Here is a 20941-nt window from a genome sequence, read left to right as displayed (position 1 = left end):
CTGCCAGTAATATTGTATTAATTCTCATTTCTTAATGTTTTCTTTTTAGGTCTCCCAGTTAAAAATGTTTTTTCATTTCTTACAAACTGTATTCCTAGGATTTTACTACTTTTGTTCGTATTATTTTTGCATTACATTAAGGAGTTTCTCTTATGAAACATAAGACAAAATTATGTGTAACAAATGTATATTTAAATAATAATTATGAAATGAACATGCATGTACCCACTATCCAATCTAAGAAATAAAACATCAGGACTTCCCTGGTGGCGCAGTGGTTGAGAATCTGCCTGCTAATGCAGGGGACACGGGTTCAAGCCCTGGTCTGGGAAGATCCCACATGCCGCGGAGGAACTAGGCCCGTGTGCCACAACTACTGAGCCTGCGCGTCTGGAGCCTGTGCTCCGCAACAAGAGAGGCCACGATAATGAGAGGCTCGCGTACCGCGATGAGGAGTGGCCCCCGCTTGCCGCAACTAGAGAAAGCCCTCGCACAGAAACGAAGACCCAACACAGCCAAAAATAAATAAATAAATAAATTAAAAAAAAAATATATATATATATATACACTGAGGAACACATAATCTTTTTTTTTTTAATTAATTAATTAATTTATTTATGGCTGTGTTGGGTCTTCGTTTCTGTGCGAGGGCTTTCTTCCAGTTGTGGCAGGCAGACTCTCAACCACTGCGCCACCAGGGAAGCCCAGAACACATAATCTTCACAAAAAAAAAAAAAAAAAAGGAAATAAAACATCGCTGTACCATTGGAGCATCCTTTGGGCCTTACACTCTTGTCTCCTACTTTCCGCCCCATGAACAAAAAAAATGCATATTATTCTGAATTTTATGTTAATCCTTCTCTCTATTTGGAGTTATAAGTATATACATCTATCTCAAGACAAAATATCATTTAGTTTTTCCTGGTTTCCTTTATATAGATAAAACTGAGTGTTTGTATTGCATGGTTTGCATTTGTCACTCAATGCTGTTTTGAGATTCATCCCCACTAATGCACGTAGTTGTATTTCTTCTAAATTTTATGAATAGAGTCTTATTTTCTATATTTCTTATTTATTACTATAGGCAGACATTAAGACTATTTCCCAATGGGGCTATCTTACAGCATTGCTCCTATGAATATTTTTGTACATTTGGTTGAAAATATGTATGATTTCACTAAGGTATACCTAGAAATAGGATAGGTAGACGAAGGGCAATATCTGTCTTCAGCTTTCCTGAGTAATGCCAAATGATTTTCCAAAGTGGTGGTGGCAATGTACACTCCCTCCAACAATGTTCTGAAAGCTCCTACGTCTCTACATCCTTACAAACACTTGGTATTGTAAGGTTTTTATATTCTAGACCATCTGGTAAGTGTGAAATGATAGATCATTGAGATTTTATTTGTTTTTGTCTGTTTTCTAAAGAGGATGAGCATCTTTTAGTGTTTTTTGGACATTATTGTCTTCTTCTTATTGATTTGTAGAGGTTCTTTGCATATCTTTGCTATGGATCCTTTTATTGGCTATGTGTGTTATAAAAATCTTCTCTTGGTTTTTGTCTTCCCTATCCCTTTATGTTACCTTTGGATTAAAGATCAGTTCTTAATTTTGCTGTGGACAAATTTATCAGTTTTTCTTTTTTTTGGTATGGGGAAAAGAAACATTAGTGGCTTGATGGTGGTAATCATTTCACAATGTATATCTATATCAAATCATCATGTTGTAGATCTTAAATATATACAATTTTATTTATCAAATAAACCTCAACAAAGCTGGGAAAAAAATAGCAGCAGATGCTGTGGGTGCTTACTGCCCATATCCTGATGCTCACTGCAAAACACTTGCTACTCTACCTGAAGGCTGTGGAAGCAAACTTGGTCTCCACACAGGGTAAGCAAAAAGTGCCAGAATTAATGTCCCCAAAACATTATTCAAGCAATGAAAGGAAGTTAATGTATGAATATTCTGGTCTCTTCACCATTGGTTGGGTTAACTCTGAGATATGTTCTAGTAATATTTCTCAAACTACCTCAAATACCGAAACCCTTGTTATTGTTATCGTTATTATTATTAATTTTCTTAATATTATTTTCAACCCACTGTGGACCGATACTATCATAAAATTTTTAAAAAGAATAGGAAAGTAAAATCAAAAAGTAAAAGTGAAATATAAAAACACAGAAAATGCAAGCTCCTCCTTTAAAATACTTAATCTCTTTTTCTGTAATTATCTTGTCAAGGACCTGAAAGAGTTCATGAGTCAGTGCTGGTCTCTGGATTACAGGTGGAGTGGCACTGCTCTAAAACCCAGTGATTCCCGTGGTAATTTTCTTGATAATGCATGTTTTATTGGCTTTCTTCCCTTCCCTGATTCACTTCTCTCTACTTACCAGTGTGTCCTGGACCATCTCCTAAATAAAGTACTTGCATTTGAATCCTTATCTCAGGATCAGATAAATGCAAACAAAAATAATAAATCCAAATAAAATATTCTTATTTAAGAAATACTTTCTCCACCCTGAAGTCATACGAATATTCCCTTAAACTTTCTTCAGTTTTAAAGTCATACCTTTTATAAAATGTCTTCAACTCATCTGTAATTGTGTTTTCACGTATAGCGTGAGGTAGGGATCTAATATCAATTCTTCCTCTCTATCCTATCACTACTTAATGAAAACAAATTTTTATTTACTTAACTGATCTGCCATACACTCCCTCTGCCTTCCATCACATTTCCACATATGTATGGGTCTATTTCTAGTTTCTCTCTATTTTTTCAATTGTTGTATTAGACTATTCCTGTGTCAATATCATGTCTTTTTATTAACTGAATGATTCTTTAAATTCTATAGTGCTTTACAATTTTCAAAAGTTTAACACACATGATTTCATATAATCCCATAATAACCCCTTTTTCCCCCTATCCTGATATTGCCCCTCCCCATTCCCTCTCCCCACTGGTAACCACTAATTTGTTCTCTATATCTGTGAGCCTGCTTCTTTTTTGTTCTATTCACTAGTTTGTTGTATTTTTTAGATTCCACCTATAAGTGATATCATACAGTATTTGTCTTTGTCTGTCTTTCACTTAGCATAATGCCTTCCAAGTCCATCCATGTTGCTGCAAATGGCATTATTTCATTCTTTTTTATGGCTGAATAGTATTCCATTGTGTGTATATACCACATCTTTTTTTTTTTTTAAACATCTTTATTGAAGTATAATTGCCTTACAATAGTGTGTTAGCTTCTGCTTTATAACAAAGTGAATCAGTTATACATATACAATATGTTCCCATTTCTCTTCCCTCTTGCATCTCCCTCCCTCCTACCCTCCCCATCCCACCCCTCTAGGTGGTCACAAAGCACCGAGCTGATCTCCCTGTGCTATGCAGCTGCTTCCCACTAGTTATCTATTTTACATTTGGTAGTGTATATATGTCCATGACACTCTCTTACCCTGTCACATCTCACCCCACCCCCTCCCCATATCCTCAAGTCCATTCTCTAGTAGGTCTGTGTCTTTATTCCCGTCTTGCCACTAGGTTCTTCATGGCCTTTTTTTTTTTTTTCCTTAGATTCCGTATATATGTGTTAGCATACTGTATTTGTTTTTCTCTTTCTGACTTACTTCACTCTGTATGACAGACTCTAACTCCATCCACCTCATTACAAATACCTCCATTTCATTTCTTTTTATGGCTGAGTAATATTCCATTGTATATATGTGCCACATCTTCTTTATCCATTCATCTGTCAATGGACATTTAGGTTGCTTCCATGTCCTGGCTATTGTAAATAGAGCTGCAATGAACATTTTGGTACATGACTCTTTTTGACCTATGGTTTTCTCAGGGTATATGCCCAGTAGTGGGATTGCTGGGTCGTATGGTAGTTCTATTTGTAGTTTTTTCAGGAACCTCCATACTGTTCTCCATAGTGGCTGTATCAATTTACATTCCCACCAACAGTGCAAGAGTGTTCCCTTTCCTCCACACCCTCTCCAGCATTTATTGTTTCTAGATTTTTTGATGATGGCCATTCTGACCGGTGTGAGGTGATATCTCATTGTAGTTTTGATTTGCATTTCTCTAATGATTAATGATGTTGAGCATTCTTTCATGTGTCTGTAGGCCATCTGTATATCTTCTTTGGAGAAATGTCTATTTAGGTCTTCTGCCCATTTTTGGATTGGGTTGTTGGTTTTTTTGTTATTGAGCTGCATGAGCTGCTTGTAAATCTTGGAGATTAATCCTTTGTCAGTTGCTTCATTTGCAAATATTTTCTCCCATTCTGATGGTTGTCTTTTGGTCTTGTTTATGGTTTCCTTTGCTGTGCAAAAGCTTTTAAGTTTCATTAGGTCCCATTTGTTTATTTGTGTTCTTATTTCCATTTCTCTGGGAGCTGGGTCAAAAAGAATCTTGCTGTGATGTATGTCATAGAGTGTTCTGCCTATGTTTTCTTCTAAGAGTTTGATAGTGTCTGGCCTTACACTTAGGTCTTTAATCCATTTTGAGTTTATTTTTGTGCATGGTGTCAGGAAGTGTTCTAATTTCATACTTTTACATGTACCTGTCCAATTTTCCCAGCACCACTTATTGAAGAGGCTGTCTTTTCTCCACTGTATATGCTTGCCTCCTTTATCAAAGATAAGGTGACCATATGTGTGTGGGTTTATCTCTGGGCTTTCTATCCTGTTCCATTGATCTATATTTCTGTTTTTGTGCCAGTACCATACTGTCTTGATTACTGAAGCTTTGTAATATAGTCTGAAGTCAGGAAGCCTGATTCCCCCAGCTCCATTTTTCGTTCTCAAGATTGCTTTGGCTATTCGGGGTCTTTTGCATTTCCATACAAATTGTGAAATTTTTTGTTCTAGTTCTGTGAAAAATGCCAGTGGTACTTTGATAGGGATTGCATTGAATCTGTAGATTGCTTTGGGTAGTAGAGTCATTTTCACAATGTTGATTCTTCCAATCCAGGAACATGGTATATCTCTCCATCTATTTGTATCATCTTTAATTTCTTTCATCAGTGTCTTATAATTTTCTGCATACAGGTCTTTTGTCTCCTTAGGTAGGTTTATTCCTAGATATTTTATTCTTTTTGTTGCAATGGTAAATGGGAGTGTTTTCTTAATTTCATACCACATCTTCTTTATCCATTCATCTGTTGATGGACACTTAGGTTGCTTCCATACCTTGGCAACTGTAAATAATGCTGCTATGAACATTGGGGTGCATGTATCTTTTTGAATTAGAAATACCACGTCTTCTTGATTAACAAAGATTTGTAAGTTTTGTAGCTGGTAGAGCAAGGCCTGCAAATATGCATTTTTTTGTTCAGGGCTGTCTTACTATTCTTGTCTTTTCTCCTTGCATATACATTTTAGGACTAGCTTGTAAATTTTCAAAAAAAAAGTCTCATTTTTCTATTGAAGTCGCATGAATTATAGATCAACTGGGAGACCATTAATGTCTTTATATATTATGGCTTTATAAATTGGGTTTTCCTATCCATAAACATGGTGTATCTCTTACTCAGGTCTTCTTTAATGTCCTTCAGTGCTTTATACATTTACATATACTATATACATCTTGAAATCTTTTTGTTAGGTTTATTCCTAAAAACCATATATTTTTATTGGTATCATAAATAGTATCTTAAGAAAAACACATACTTTTTAGGTGAATGGAAATGCAATTGATTTTTTAATGTTGAGTTCTTTTGTCAAACATGCTATATTCTCTTATTAATTCTAATGAATTGTGTGTAAATTTCTTTGGGTTATCTAATAAATAACCATAGCATCTACAGTTAATGATAGTTTTGTTCTTTTCCAATCTTTTCACTATTTATTTAATTTTCTTGCCTTCTACCAAAGCCACCAATACAATATTTAGTGGAGATAATGATAAGCATCTGTGTGCTTTCCAACTTTAAAGGAAATGATTTTATTATTTCATCCTTGGGTGTGGTGTCTGTAAGTTTCTTATAGTTACCCTTTATCAGGGTAAGAAGGTCTTTTTTATTCCTGGTACAAGGATATTTTCTTTTTAAGTCATGCTGAGCTTTAACTGAAGCTTTTTCTGTATCTATTGTAGTAATGATATGTTTTTGCCCTCTCTTACTTTGTTAAAGAAGTGAATTGCAGTAATGTATTTGTTAATGTTGAACAAATATTATATTAATTTCCTAAAATAAACCATTTTTTTTTCCCTAGTTGTATACAGTGCTGGATTGTTTGTTAATATTTTGTTTGGGGGATTTGAATCTAATTGTCCTTTTTCTCATAATAAGCTTGTCTGGTATTGATATTAAGGATAAACTGGTATCCTAAAATGAGGAGAGGAGTGTTCCTTCTTCTTCTCTCTAAAAGCATAGATGCAAGACTGGGATTACCAGTGCCTTGAGTATTTGTCTGATTGCACTTGTAAGACCATCTAGGACTGGTGTGTTTTTGTTGGAAAAGTTTAAACTACTGATTCTATTTCTCTTTCTCTATTTGTTGTAGAATTATATACATTTTCCCCCTTTAGTCAAGTTTTTATATTTATATTTTGCTAGGAACTTTTTCATAGCCCATAAACGTCAAATTTACTGGTCTAAAAGGATATTTAATATCCACATTTTATCTTTTTTTACTGTGAAAGAACCAGTATACAAGCATATAAAACAAATACACATCTCATTAATTTATCAACAGACAACTTCATACCTGCAAAAGGTAAGGGCTCTCTTAACTTCTTAATAATCATGACCTTGCTTTTCATTATAGTTTTTCTTCCTTAAACACACATCCCTAAGCACTATGGAGTTTATTATTAAATAAAAATAATAAATATAATAAATAGTGCTAAAAACTCTTTTACAAAGACCAGTCTGGGAGAACTAATCTCTTTCTTTACATCACTAATTTCCATTCCATGAACATGTTCTAACCCAGCATTTATTTATACATTCTGTAAAGAATGTGGATTTTACTGTGTTTTAAAATCTTGTTTCTTGCTGTAATTCTTAAGGGACATTTGCTGTGCATTAAAAGATTGTTCCTCTTTAATAAGAATGACAGCATTTTTCCATATGTCCAGTAACCTTTCTTTATGCAAACTTACAAGAGCTGGAACAGGCCAGTCTAGTTTGGTGGGCTGAGATATGTTCTGCTAGTGATTATATGAGCCCCTGTTTTAAATATTTCTAACCCAGAGGGAAAGGGAAAATTCAGATATGCCCATCATTACTTGGCCAGATAAGGGGTCCGCTTGCTTGGAGGTGAGGGTTGGTGAGGGAAGGTTAGGGAAAAGAAATGACCACACAACAGGAAGCTTCTTTTCAAAAAGAGGACTTATTTTGGTTTTTGAAGGAGCAGCCTGAAGTTACCTGGAGCACTGCCCCTACCTTTAACTGGAATGTCTCTTCCCAAAGATATTCTTTCCTCAAATTCCTCTGCTTTCCTGATTTACCACATTGCAGGCTTGAACCAAGGGCTCTCATCCTCTGCTCTGTGGACTGGCATATAAAGATGCCTCAACATTAAGTCTCCTGAACCCCTGACCCCCCAACTCCTATCAGCTCCATAGCCCACCCTTGCCTTTAGCCTTGGGCAGAGTTTGAGGGTATTTATGCAACTGGGCTTAGAAGTTCCTTCTTCTTGTGCCCCAAGGGACTGGGTGGCAGTGGAGGGGGTGGTTTCTTTCAGTGAAGTCACAGCTCCGTCATCTTTTCTCCATGTAGGTCCCCCTCCCCCAACATTGCTCTGCATTAAGTCCTCTGGCATGGGTATGGCATCCTCTTAAAGTTCTCAGGGCAGAATGAAAGGCATTTTTCTATTCCTTTGGGAAGGTAGTTTAAGAAGAATGATCAGATGACCATCTTGAATCAAAACTCTCATTTTCATCATGCAGACCTGTAACGTAGTACTAACATCATGGGCTGAGCCAGACTGCCTGGGTTTATGTCCCATTCTCACCACTTATATGTTGTACAACCTGAGGCAAGTTGCCTAACCTCTCTGTGACTCAGTTTTCTTACTTTAAAATGACTCAGTTTCCTTTCTTTAAAATGAGGATTAAAATAGTACCTCCTTCATAGCTACTGTGGTGATTCACACCCTGTGTGTTTGCTCCTCCCCCTGGTCCCATCACATTCTCTGAGAACTGCTCTAGTGCAGCCTGGAGATCACCGATTTGATTCTTTTGCAAAATCAGAATTGTTACTATTTCCCTTGGTGTCCCTCCATCTATCTATAGTCTCTGAATAGTGTCATACTGCTAATCATAGAAGCCATATCTTCTCATAGCTTACTGAGCATATTTAACAGCTTTCTAAAATTTTCTTCTGATTTCTATGGTAAATTATTTAAAATTCTATTTTGTCTTTGAGGAGATTCTCATGATTCATTCATTCAATAATATATTTATCACATGTCTATTATCTACCTGGCACTGTTCTAAGTGCTTGGAAGCACCAGTAAACAAAAATAGAAAAAAACCATCATTGTCTCTTTGGTATACATGCAAGTGGGAGAAGAGAGATAATTAAATGTAGAGTGAAATAGGCAGCATGTCAAATGATAAATCCTAGGGAGATACACAGACCAGGGAAGAGGAACAAGGAGTCTGGTGTTAGAAAAGTCCAGTTTATAATAGAAAGGCTGAGGAAGATTCGCCTAAAAGGTGACATTTGAGTGAAGACATGAAGGAGGTGAAGAAACCAGCCCTGTTTTTTTTGTGGGAAGATTATTCTAGTCAGAAGGAATGGCAAATGCAAATGTCCTGAGGCAGGGACACACCTCGCACATTTGAGAACAGTGACTGGATTTATGTAGTAAGGCAGACGTAGAAGAAGATGAGGTCAGACAGGCAACCAGAAAAGTGGTAGTATTAAAACCAGGCAGGGGCTTCCCTGGTGGCGCAGTGGTTGAGAATCTGCCTGCTAATGCAGGGGACACGGGTTCGAGCCCTGGTCTGGGAAGATCCCACATGCCGCGGAGCAGCTGGGCCCGTGAGCCACAATTACTGAGCCTGCGCGTCTGGAGCCTGTGCTCCACAACAAGAGAGGCCACGATAGTGAGAGGCCGGCGCACCGCGATGAAGAGTGGCCCCCACTTGCCGCAACTAGAGGAAGCCCTTGCACAGAAACGAAGACCCAACACAGCCATAAATAAATAAATAAATAAAATAAAATAAAAAATTAGAAGTTTAAAAAAAAAACAACAAAACCAGGCAGGACCCTCTGGGGCTCCTGGGCACAGAAGCCTTTCTGTGCCCCCTGTTCCTTGTTTGTAGGGAACAGAGTCTAGCCTCCCTGACCTTCCCTGAGTTCCAAAGGGCAGCTTCAAACAGGTAATAATCAGGGAAGGGAGGGGATGCAGACAGAGACAAGGGAGGAGCAGTCAAGAAACAACAGTGCAGCCTTGGGGCAGGGTCCTGGTTCTGCCTCAAGGGATGCACGGAACAATATCTTTGAGCTCTTTACAGAACTAAAACCCCCAACAAATATAAGATGTTAGCATTCTTCATTCCAAAGAAGATCACAGTTTGATAACCTCATCAAGAGACCACCTGAGGCCAAATTAAAGGAACCAGAAAGGCTCATTAGGAGGAGACTACCTGAAATCAGATTAAAGGAGTGAAGGCCCTGCACACACCCTAATCTTATCAGCAACCCCACCCTTGAACTACTGCTATAAAACTCCTCACCAAATCCTCCTGGATTGGGGGACACAGATATTGGAGGGCATGAGCCCTCTGTGTCCCCCTTTGCCTGGCAAAGCAGTAAAGCTAGTCTTTTCTACTTCACCCAAAACTCTGAGATTCGATTTGGCACCAGTGCACAGAGGCCAAGTTTTCCGCATCAGTGTGGTCACATAGGACCTTGTGAGCCACCCTAAGGACTTGTGCTTTTAATCTCAGTAACACAAGAAACCACTGGAAGGTTATGCACAGAGGGGTGATGTTGTGATTTGCCTCATGGTTTAATAAGATCCTTCTGGCCACTGTGTTGAGAAAACAGAGCAGGGGCCAGGGCTAAAGCTGAAAGGCCATTGTGGAGACCCTTCTAATAATCCACGTTGGAGACTGCAGTGGCTTGGACCAAAGAGCTAGCAGTAGAGGCTGTAAAAAATGATCAAGGTCTTGCTATATATTGAAGGACAAGTCAAAAGAATGTGCTTATGGATGGGATGTGGGGAGTGAACAGGGATGCTTTGCACAAAGCAAGGGGGCGCCAATCATAGAGAATAGGTGTGTTCCCTGGAGTTTGCAATCCAGGGCTTTAGATGTGACAAAAGTGAGGAATCAAGGTGTCTGACTTGAGCCATTGATAAAATGGAGTTGCCATTAACTGAGGTGGAGAAGAGCATGAGGAGAATGAGTTTGGTGGTGGCTGAAGGATGATCAGGCCACCAGCTGTGGACGTGTTTAATTCCAGTGGCTGATTAGCAATGCAGGTGGATAGGTCTGACAGGATAAATGACTGGATAATTTGGATAAATGACTCCGGAGGACAGGGGAGAGGCCTGGCCTGGAGATGTCAACTGGAGAAGTCATTAGCATATGGATAGATTTTAAAGCCAAAGGATTGGAGGAAATAATTACAGGAATGAGTGTGGCTCAAGGGTCAACAAGCTATGGCCACTGCCAAATGCAACCAGCTGCTTGTTCTGTAAATAAAATTCTACTGGAACACTGCCACACCCATTCATTTCTACGGTCAGAGTGAGATGTTTGAAATTGGGATTACAGAGGTATTATAGGTAATTTTAAGATCGTCCCTTGCCCATAACTAACAGAAATCTTGCATAGATCACTGGTTTGGTTTTTCCAAGTCACACACCCTCGGTTAAAAAGCAGTCTGCTGAGTCTGGTACTGGCCACACACCACTTAATATAGTTCTTGGCGGAGAGTAAATTAAATGCTTTATGTATAGACTTTCATGTAGGACACCATATAGAAACTGGTGGGATGACCATCCCCATTTTACAGATGGGGGCACTAAAATGTACAGAATGCAAGTAATTTAATCAAGGTTACACAACAAAGTAGTGAATGGAGCCTAGATATAGCCCAGATCCCTCTGACTCCAAAGTATTTTCTGAATCACCCCTTTCTTCCATCACCTGGTAGACATGTGGGTGTAGAAAAGCTGAAAGACAGTCACACTAAAGTCACCTACTAGTGGAAAAATCAGCACATCTCGACCCCAGGCTGAGGGTTTTTTTACCACATCACACTACCACTCCACAAGTCAAGAAGTCCTTTTCCATGAAGCCGACTTACAGTCGACCCTCGGTGTCCACAGGAATTGGATCCAGGATAACAAAATAACAAAATCCACTGAAGCTAAATTCTTTATATAAAACGGTGCAGTACAGTTGACCTTCCACACTGGGGGTTCCTCGTGGGAGGATTTAACCAACCGTGCATTGATTTCGAAATAAATCTGCGGATGTGGAACCCACAGATACGGAACCCACGGATACAGAGGGTTAACTGTACTTTCTTTTGATTCAACTAGGTCTTTTTCTTCCCCATCTTACTCACTGTGAAAAGACTTCTTGAGGAAAGATTCCTGTTTTGTCTTATCTTCTAAGTTGCTTTACCCTTCTTTTTTTTCTTCATAATTCTTTAGTGGATCCACATATTCCCTCCCCAAAATTTCATTTCTTTTTCTATCTAACAGCATGGAACTTTCCATCCCTTTGATAGAGTTCTACAACAAAGGTTAATTACTTTATAATTTCATTCTCTTTTAAAAAAAAGCACACTAAAATTGCTAATTTTAACTGTGCTTCTTGTCAGTAGGTTCATGTAAATTCACTGTAATTAAACCAGATGTTTTCTTGTGCCTAAAACTCAAGTGGTAATTTAAGGGAAATTTTCATTTCAACATAAAGGAGGACAGAGTGTTATCAAGGGAAGTTTTCTCCTCTCTTCTCCTGTCTTATCCTTTCCTCTTCTTTCTTCCCCTCCATTTTCATATCTGAAAAGTGGGGCTAATGGTGAACTTTGAGGGTAGCTGTGAGAAGTAATAAGTCAGTTTATGTAAAAGCACAGAGCCCTGCACAGTCAGCCCAAGTTTCCCTTCCTATCATCTTGTCTAGGTTGGTTTTTTTTTTTGTTTTTTTTTTTTTTTTTATTTCTTGCCTCTCCATTCCAGGTGCCATATTTGTTGGTTAGTTGGTTGTTGTTCATTATAGAGGCTCAGAACTAACTTAAAAGTTGAAATAATTTGAAAATGGTTCAGAGGAGTCTGTGAGTCTTATAGAGACAAGATAGATTTAAACAATTTCACTCTACCTTGTAATTTCCAGTCTTGCTGGAGGAAAGATAATTTTTTTCTGGATAAATTTTTATATCTTAAGGTGTCAAACATACCTTTTTAATGGAACTATACAGTGGTGTATTAGTAAATGTTTCACAGCCAGCTCTCCAGGAAAACAAAACAAAATAAAACCTCAATATGTTTCCTGATTTCCATAGTGTAAATACCTCCACCGTGGTTGATTTTAAGCAGTGAATGTGATATCACTGGGTTCAGAGTTTAGAAGAGAGGCGAATGATTAGCTCTATCAAGCCAGTATCAGCTAGTTTTGAGTGTAAATAAAATATATTATACACGTCTTTACCTTCTTAGCATATATAAGCAGGGCCCCGTGATACCATGAAAGAGGCATGGGTTTCGATATTAGCTATTCATTCGTTTAACAAATAGTTAATGAGCATCTACTATGTGCCAGGCAGACAATAAACACACACATACACACACACAGTATTTCAGATAATGATAAGTTCTACAGAAAAGGATAAAACAGAGAGTGTTTAGGGAGATACTGGCCAGGAATAGGATTGTATCTTAGATAGGGTTGGGGGAAAAGCACAGATAAGATTTTGGGATCTACTTATTGGCTCTGCCATTTGTTACTCAGTAGCCTTAGACAGGTTCCTTAAACTCTCTGAGCCTCAGATTTCTCTTCCACCCAGTATCAGTAGCATCTACATCACAGTATTTGGCAACTGACTGTATGAATGAAGAATATCAGCACAACACCTAGCTCATAATGCACATTCAAAAACTGTAATTGCACTTCTCCTTACCCTTTATGATAGCTCAAGGTTATCTCTGAAAACATTAAAAATGTACTGAGCTCTAATTAAATGATGGCTCAGCACTTACTAAGATGTGTACAGCTTTTTATCCTTAACTAAATGACTATGGATTTCATTACTTATTGCCTTGTTGTTATTGCTTTTTATACTTTTCTCCTCACTGTCCTCTTTTCCAGATTTTATGTGCTGCATCTTGTTACTGTACAAGTACACATCCCTAGCAACATGCAGCCTCTTGTTACTGCATCTTGTTACTGTACAAGTACACGTCCCTAGCAACATGCAGCCTCTTGTTACTGTATCTTTCACTGTACAAGTACACGTCCCTAGCAACATGCAGCCTCTTGTTACTGTATCTTGCTACTGTACAAGTACATATCCCTAGCAACATGCAACCTCCTTCTAGCTTCATGTGACCTGAGAAACCAGATAATTAACCTTGTTAGAAACGCACATAAAATACAAGCACTCATTCTTAAAATATCAGTCTTCTCTACGATGAAAGTACATGTCTTATACTAAATGCAATAATATATGTATTATACGTGATTAAGGATATATTATTATATGTGATTAAGCATATTATGTTAAAATATTATATACTATATGATTAATTATAATCAATTAGATTTTTATACAATTATTATAAATTATATGGGAATCTACATTCCTTATTGCAAAATAAGAAGAATGATACTGTTTGCTTTTTCATGTTTGGTGTTAAGATTAAACAAATCTACATTGCTGATGAAAATGTAAAATGATAAGGACTTCTATGGAGGAGTATTTGTCATCATCTAACAAAAATGCATATGCATTTACCCACTGACCCCAGTAATCCAACTTTCAGGAACTTCTCATGAAAATACATCTCCACAATACCAAACACCATATGCACAATACTGGATACAGTATTATTTGTCATAGCAAATAATGGGAACAACCAAGTGTCCACAGGACCCTACTTGAACTAACCATGGTATATCCACATAATGAAAGTCCCACGCAGCTATAAAAAAGAATGACACAAATCTGTACAAGCCGACATGGACTGATTTCAAGGATATATTAAGTGAACAAAAACACAAGATGCAGAGTATACCTACTATGCTATCTTTTACATAAAAAATAAGAGAAATAAAGATAATTTTTACTTTTTTACAAAATGAACTATAGGAAAGATATATCTGAAATAAATACAAATGGTTACCTTCCAGGTGCAGATAAGAACCGTGTGAAAGAGAGATGCTGGCAATTCTTCTCTGAGTGTACCTTTTTATACAGTTTTGACTTTTGAACCAAGAAACTGTTTTGATGTTAGAAACAATGACATTAAACAAAAAAGGATGGGGGGAAGGCAGACCTTAAAATTGCAATAAATGAACCTAATAGGGTATCAAATTGATAATATAACCATCCAGAGAAAAGAATGAACTTTTGGATATGGTATCGTGACTACTCAAGGAGAGAAAAACTAAAAAGAAAATCTTTAACCTAATTTAGTAGTTTTCTTGTTTGTTAGGAGGACTGGTATTGTAATTCTGAGACTACTTTGTGTGTATTGTAGCATGGAGCAAATGAAAAAATATGTGAATGTTGGGGTTTTCACTGTGGGAGGAGGGAGAGAGATATATATGGATTGAGGGCAAGTGCAGAAGAATCCTGAGGTGTTGGATTTGAATTAGTGTGAGCTCATGATTTAAAACAGATAAAATTATATTCCCCAGCTCTACCTTCTTGAAGAGCCCAGAGGCAATAACACCCCATTGAGCACAACTAAGATGCATCTCTGAAAACAACAAGAAATCCTCAGATAAGTGGTTAACTCCAGGCCTGGGGCAGAGACATTACAAGGAGAGTCTGGAATATTTTGTTGCACCAGAAGCAAGGAAGACTAATGAGACCATGTCCAAAGGACCTAGGAGCCAATCTGAAGGGACTCCCACTAGCCATATTTGAGACAGTTTGAGCATTGAAAAGAATAATGATAGTAATGAATTTTAATACATTCAGGGAAAAAAAATGACCCATGAGTCAATAGGGAAAAAAAAATGGGGAGGGGGATGAGGAGAGAAAAGCTCTTTTATAAAGAAGAATGCAAATTAATACATGTAGAGGGAATGCTAGATTTAGAGCACCCTTTTGTAAATATCAGCATAATAATTGATTCAGGAGAGGACTATCAAGGAGTGTTAAAACCGTTGGGTCAAAAGTTCTTGGGGAGAACCGGAACTGCCAAAGCAATCTTGAGGAAAAAGAACAAAGCAGGAGGCATAACCCTCCCAGACTTCAGACAATACTACAAAGCTGCAGTAATCAAAACAGTGTGGTACTGGCACAAAAACAGACATACAGATCAATGGAACAGAATAGAGAGCCCAGAAATAAACCCACGCACTTACAGTCAATTAATCTTCAATAAAGGAGGCAAGAATATTAAATGGGAAAAAGTCTCTTCAGCAAGTAGTGCTGGGAAAGTTGGACAGCTGCACGTAAATCAATGAAGTTAGAACACACCCTCACACCAAAAATTAACTCCAAATGGCTTAAAGACTTACACATCAGATATGACACCATAAAACTCCTAGAAGAGATCGTAGGCAAAACATTCTCTGACATAAATCGTACCAATGTTTCCTTAGGTGAGTCTCCCAAGGCAGTTGAAATAAAAACAAAAACAAACAAACAAAAAACAAGTGGGGCCTGGGACTTCCCTGGTGGTCCAGTGGTTAAGACTTCACTTTCCAAAGCAGGGGATGTGGTTTTGATCCCTTGTCAGGGAGCTAAGATCCCACATGCCTCGTGGCCAAAAACCAAAAAAACATAAAAAAAACAGAAGCAATGTTGTAACAAATTCAATAAAGACTTTAAAAATAGTCCACATCAAAAAACTCTTAAAAAAACAAACAAAAAACCAAATGGGACCTACTCAAGCTTACAGGCTTTTGCACAGCAAACCATAAACAAAACAAAAAGACAATCTACAGAATGGGAGAAAATATTTGCAAATGATGTGACCAACAAGGGCTTAATTTTTAAAATATACAAACAGTTTATACAACTCAACAACAAAAAAAACAAACAACCCAATCAAAAAATGGGCAGAAGACTTAAATAGACATTTCTCCAAAGAAGACATACAGATGGCCAATAGGCACATGAAAAGATGCTCAACATCACTAATTATTAGAGAAATGCAAATCAAAACTACCATGAGGTACCACCTCACACTAGTCAGAATGGCTGTCATTAAAAAAGTTTACAAATAACAAATGCTGGAGAGGGTATGGAGAAAAGGGAACCCTCTTACACTGTTGGTGGGAATGTAAATTGGTGCAGCCACTATGGAAAACAGTATAGAGGTTCCTCAAAAAACTAAAAAGAGAGTTGCCATATGATCCAGCAATCCCACTCCTGGGTATATACCCAGACGAAACTCTAATCCGAAAAGATACATGCACCCCAATGTTCATAGCAGCACTATTTACAATAGTCAAGATATGGAAGCAACCTAAGTGTCCATCAACAGACAAATGGATAAAGAAGATGTGATTCACACACACACACACACACACACACACACACACACACACACAAATGGAATATTACTCAGCTATCAAAAAGGATGAAATAATGCCATCTGCTGCAACATGGATGGACCTAGAGATTATCATACTAAGCAAAGTAAGTCAGAAAGAGAAAGACAAATACCATATGACATCACTTATATGTGGAATCTGAGATAACATAACATATCTATGAAACAAAAACAGACTCACAGATATAGAGAACAGACTTGTGGTTGCCAAGGGGGGAAGGGGGTAGGGGAGAGAAGGACTGGGAGTTTGAGATTAGTGGAGGCAAACTGTTATGTATAGGATGGATAAACAACAAGGTCCTACTGTATAGCACAGGGAACTATTGATATATTCAATATCTGTGACAAACCATAATGGAAACAAATGTGAAAAAGAATATATATATATATATGTAAAACTGAGTCACTTTGCTGTACAGAAGAAATTAACACAACATTGTAAATCAACTATACTTCAATAAAATTTAAAAAAAAGTTCTTGGGGAATAGAATCCTCAAGGGTCTCAAAGCATCACTGCACAGGTGAGCTAATTTACGAAGAGAAAAGGTGCTGCATTTACTGTGGAGGGACTGGGAGGTCCCCATCTTATCAAAGGGACCAATGCAGCAACATCAGTAGAGGGGGTCCCTGACATTATGTACCTCTTGACATGATACAGTGAGAAATATACATCACCAACCCATACAGCACTTTTGCCAAACATGTCTCATATTCTGGTTTGTCACATAAAATCAGGTTTAATATTATTGGAAATATGAATGTGGATTATCTACTTGATTATTTTAAAATTAATGCTAAATTTCTTAGATATTCTATGGTATTGTGGGTATGGAGGAGAATGTTCTTATCCTTAGGTCATGTCATGTATGCTAAAGAATTTAGGGGTCAGGTATCATGATTTCTGCCACTTACTTTCAAAGAGTTAAAAATATTATATGTATGTTTATATATATTTCCATATCAAATATATCATACCTAGGTATCATACATATATATGAAAAAATAGATAGCAAGGTGTTCAGAAATGTTGAATCTAGTGAAGGGTTTACAGATCTCGTTTGTACTATTCTTTCAATTTTTCTATGGTTTTGAAACATTTCAAAGTAAGATCTTGGGTATGAGTCATTGTATAAAATATAACATGCCTATGAGTGTCTAGATTCCATTTCACAGTCTTGGCTGTGGTCTGGTTGAAGGCAGAGAAGTAACCACCCAGTAAATGAGTCACGGTTTTGTATGAGACATTTGTGAAGAAAAGGCGAAAAATAAAGAACCTGTTTAGTCTCCTATTAACGATGACCTCCCAGATGAAACAACAGGGCTCAGTGGCCATGACCTCCTCTCACCAGCGGTGGATTGCTTCACACGCTCACGAAAGCACTGGGGTGATGAAATTACAAATTCCGTATATTCCCCAGAAGACAATTTTGTAGCACAGACGAAAGCAGCGTGAGTCCAGTCAGCTCAACCTGCAAGGCTGCTCCTTGGTTCCCCAAAGGGGGTTTCGGTTAATGGACTACAGCTGAGCTCCATCCCCAGCTCGACCTTGAGGTGAATGAGCTCCCAGCAAACAGAGATGGTGCCTCTCCCCTCTTTAGGAGAAATGGAACCTCATCCCGGCATGCAGAGGGCGCTGTGCTCTTCTGAGACTTTGCTGCAGCCCGGTGGTTCCTGAGGTGGGGCCTCAGGAGGGCTACAAGATGGAGGTCTGGTGTCTTAATGTTGGTGTGTTTACTGTGATAATGGCCGCACATCTCGGTAGAGAAGGAATGGATATGACATTAATGGTGTTTGATTAAAATGTAATTTCAAAGCTTTGCTGCTCTCAATTTGTTTTGATAAAGACCTTGTGCTTGTTTCTTTTCCTGATGACAAGAAGAAGAAAGGGAGAGGCTGAGGCATGCCTTAAGGATGGGATTTGGGATTTGCTGTTGCACATGTAGGTAATCCTCAAAAAGCAGCCCAAGGTGGGCAGAGCATCTTGGCAAAAAATGCCCTGAGCTGTTCCTGGGCCAAACCCTCGTGTTCATCTTCTGCATCCTGAGTTTTCATGCTGGTTCTCAACAGTGGCTCCTCCCTCTCTAACAACCAGGTCCCTCATGAACACTTGGCACTAAACCACCCTACTTGCCCCAACTCTGCTTCTCCAACCAGGCACTGACCACATCGCCACTCCTTGAGAGTCGATGTCATAATCTACAACCAGTTACAGTGGACGTCTATAGCTCTGAGGAGATGGGTGGGTGGCTTCTGGGTTGGTTGTGCTAGAGGATTCTTTGTCAAGAAATTTTTTTTTTTAATTTAGTGCAAATGTAGTAGCTACATTTAATGAAAACTTACAATCTGATGAGCATGATTCCAATTTCTATGTACACCATCCTTTTTAATGAGCACAGCAACCTGTAAGGTAGGTACTATTACTATCTCCTTTTTATAGATGAGAAACCAAGGCAGAGAGGTTAAGCAACTTGCTCCAGGCGTATCTGGCTCCAGAGTCTGTCTTCTCAGAGAGTGCATTATTCTACCTGCTGGAGGAAGGGGCTGTACATTTTTGAAACAATGGAGCCAGATCTTGGGAAAGTTTTGGCAGCTTCAGCAGAAGCTAAATCCAGGGTCACATGTCCTGGGCTGCCAAATGAAGCCAAGATGAGATGTCTGACCCTCTCTGTTGGAGGCTGGATGGGAACAGGCTCATAGGACACAGGGCACTCAGATCTTCTGGAGAAGCTGGTCTTGGGGAGAGCTGTACCCACAGAAGACTGAGGTTCGTTACAAGATAGGAAGATGGGGGAACAAGGTGACACAGGCTTGAGTCCCCACTGCTACTGCTACCTAGAAGCACAGTCTACAGGGGCTGCGAACAGAGTGGCTGTGAGGATGAATTTAAAGGGGATCAGGAAGGGTTTGTTATGAAGGCAGGTTTGATAAAACTTCCAGGTCTAGGATGGGACGGGGTGATGTGAGAACTGGGAGACAAGGTGAGAGGCTGGAGCTCCTTCCTCTATCTCCTTGTGGGACTCTGCAGCTGAGGATGTGGGTCTGGATCCCACCAGGGGTCATCACTCAGGGGTCCTTCGGCTTGCTTATATGAAATAAGAGTACTAGACAGGACCGCCATGGAAGAGGCTCTGCTTTGAGTCAAGTGTGAGGATTTGCCTCATGTAGTAACAATGACAGAGTTCTGCCCGGATCCCTTCTAATCACTTTATGCCGTTTTTGCGCCCTTCGATTTTCTGTCTGCATGTGTAGAAAGCCAAAGGTTCCTGAGAATTTACTTCCCAATCCTCCATCCCCATTCCAGACCTAACCACTGGCTGGCAGCCGTGAATTGGAACGATAGTGACACATAACCTGCCCTGTAGAGTTCTCCTGCAGGCCCAGGTCACAGCCCCCTGGATTTGGCCTGAAGCTGTACCTGGGCTTCCTCCCCTTCACTGTCCTGCTTCCCCCACTCCCTCCCCAGTCTCCCCTGGGAAACCTTCCTTAATCGATCATTTGCAGACCAATCCACATGAGTCTGATGCCAGGAAACTAACTAAAGACACCCCTCGAGGCCAGAAGCAGTCTGGCTGGAAGGAAAACTGAAATACGGCCACAGAGAAGTTGTTTCTTAGATAAGTCCTAGAACCAGCAAGTCCTGTCCTACCATAAATAACATAACCACCGTGGCGGAGTTACATGCAAAAATACAGCAGGGGTCTGAGAAGCAACACCCAAGTCGGCTTGGGGCACTCAGGGAAAGCTTCTGGAGGAAGTAGCACGTGAGCAAAGACTTGAAAGATTATAAATAGAGTCTGTCCCACAAATGTGGAGGAGAGGTCATTCTGAGCAGGAGAAACAGAGTGGCATAGGCAAGGAGACAAGGGCGGGAAAAAGAGATGTGTTCTAGAAAGTACACGTGGCTCTCTCTTCCTGGAGTCTTAAGAGGCATGCTGGAAGATAAACTGCAGAAAGCAAGCTCATCGGAACCTTGTGGGCGTGGAGCTGGGGGATGGGGAGGGAGAGATGGAGGCACCCAGGCTGACTTCAGGTGTTTATCTTGACTTAGTGGATGCAGTTCATTGACGTGAGGAACACAGGGAGAGAAGTCCGTATATTAGAGGAGACGGTTCGTTTCTGGGTACTTCTGAAGACGCCTGTAGGACACCCAGGTGACTATGCGGTTCTGGGTGCATTCGATGTGTGTGCCAAGTTCTTTAAGTGTATTTTCTGATCCTTATTCTTACAGAA

The 20941-nt window shown here is 39.1% G+C and overlaps 1 protein-coding gene across 2 annotated transcripts in view; it reads right to left on the bottom strand.

Moving 5' to 3' along the window:
- The window catches only part of PTPRT (protein tyrosine phosphatase receptor type T), a 785959-nt gene that overhangs the window by 398543 nt on the left and 366475 nt on the right, over positions 1-20941 (bottom strand). The gene's annotated exons all lie outside the window — the stretch shown is intronic.

This window comes from Eschrichtius robustus, chromosome 16 (genome assembly GCF_028021215.1).
Source record: "Eschrichtius robustus isolate mEscRob2 chromosome 16, mEscRob2.pri, whole genome shotgun sequence".
NCBI lineage: Eukaryota > Metazoa > Chordata > Mammalia > Artiodactyla > Eschrichtiidae > Eschrichtius > Eschrichtius robustus.
Note: the sequence above shows the minus strand (reverse complement) of the source record. Positions and strands in the feature narration are given on the sequence as shown.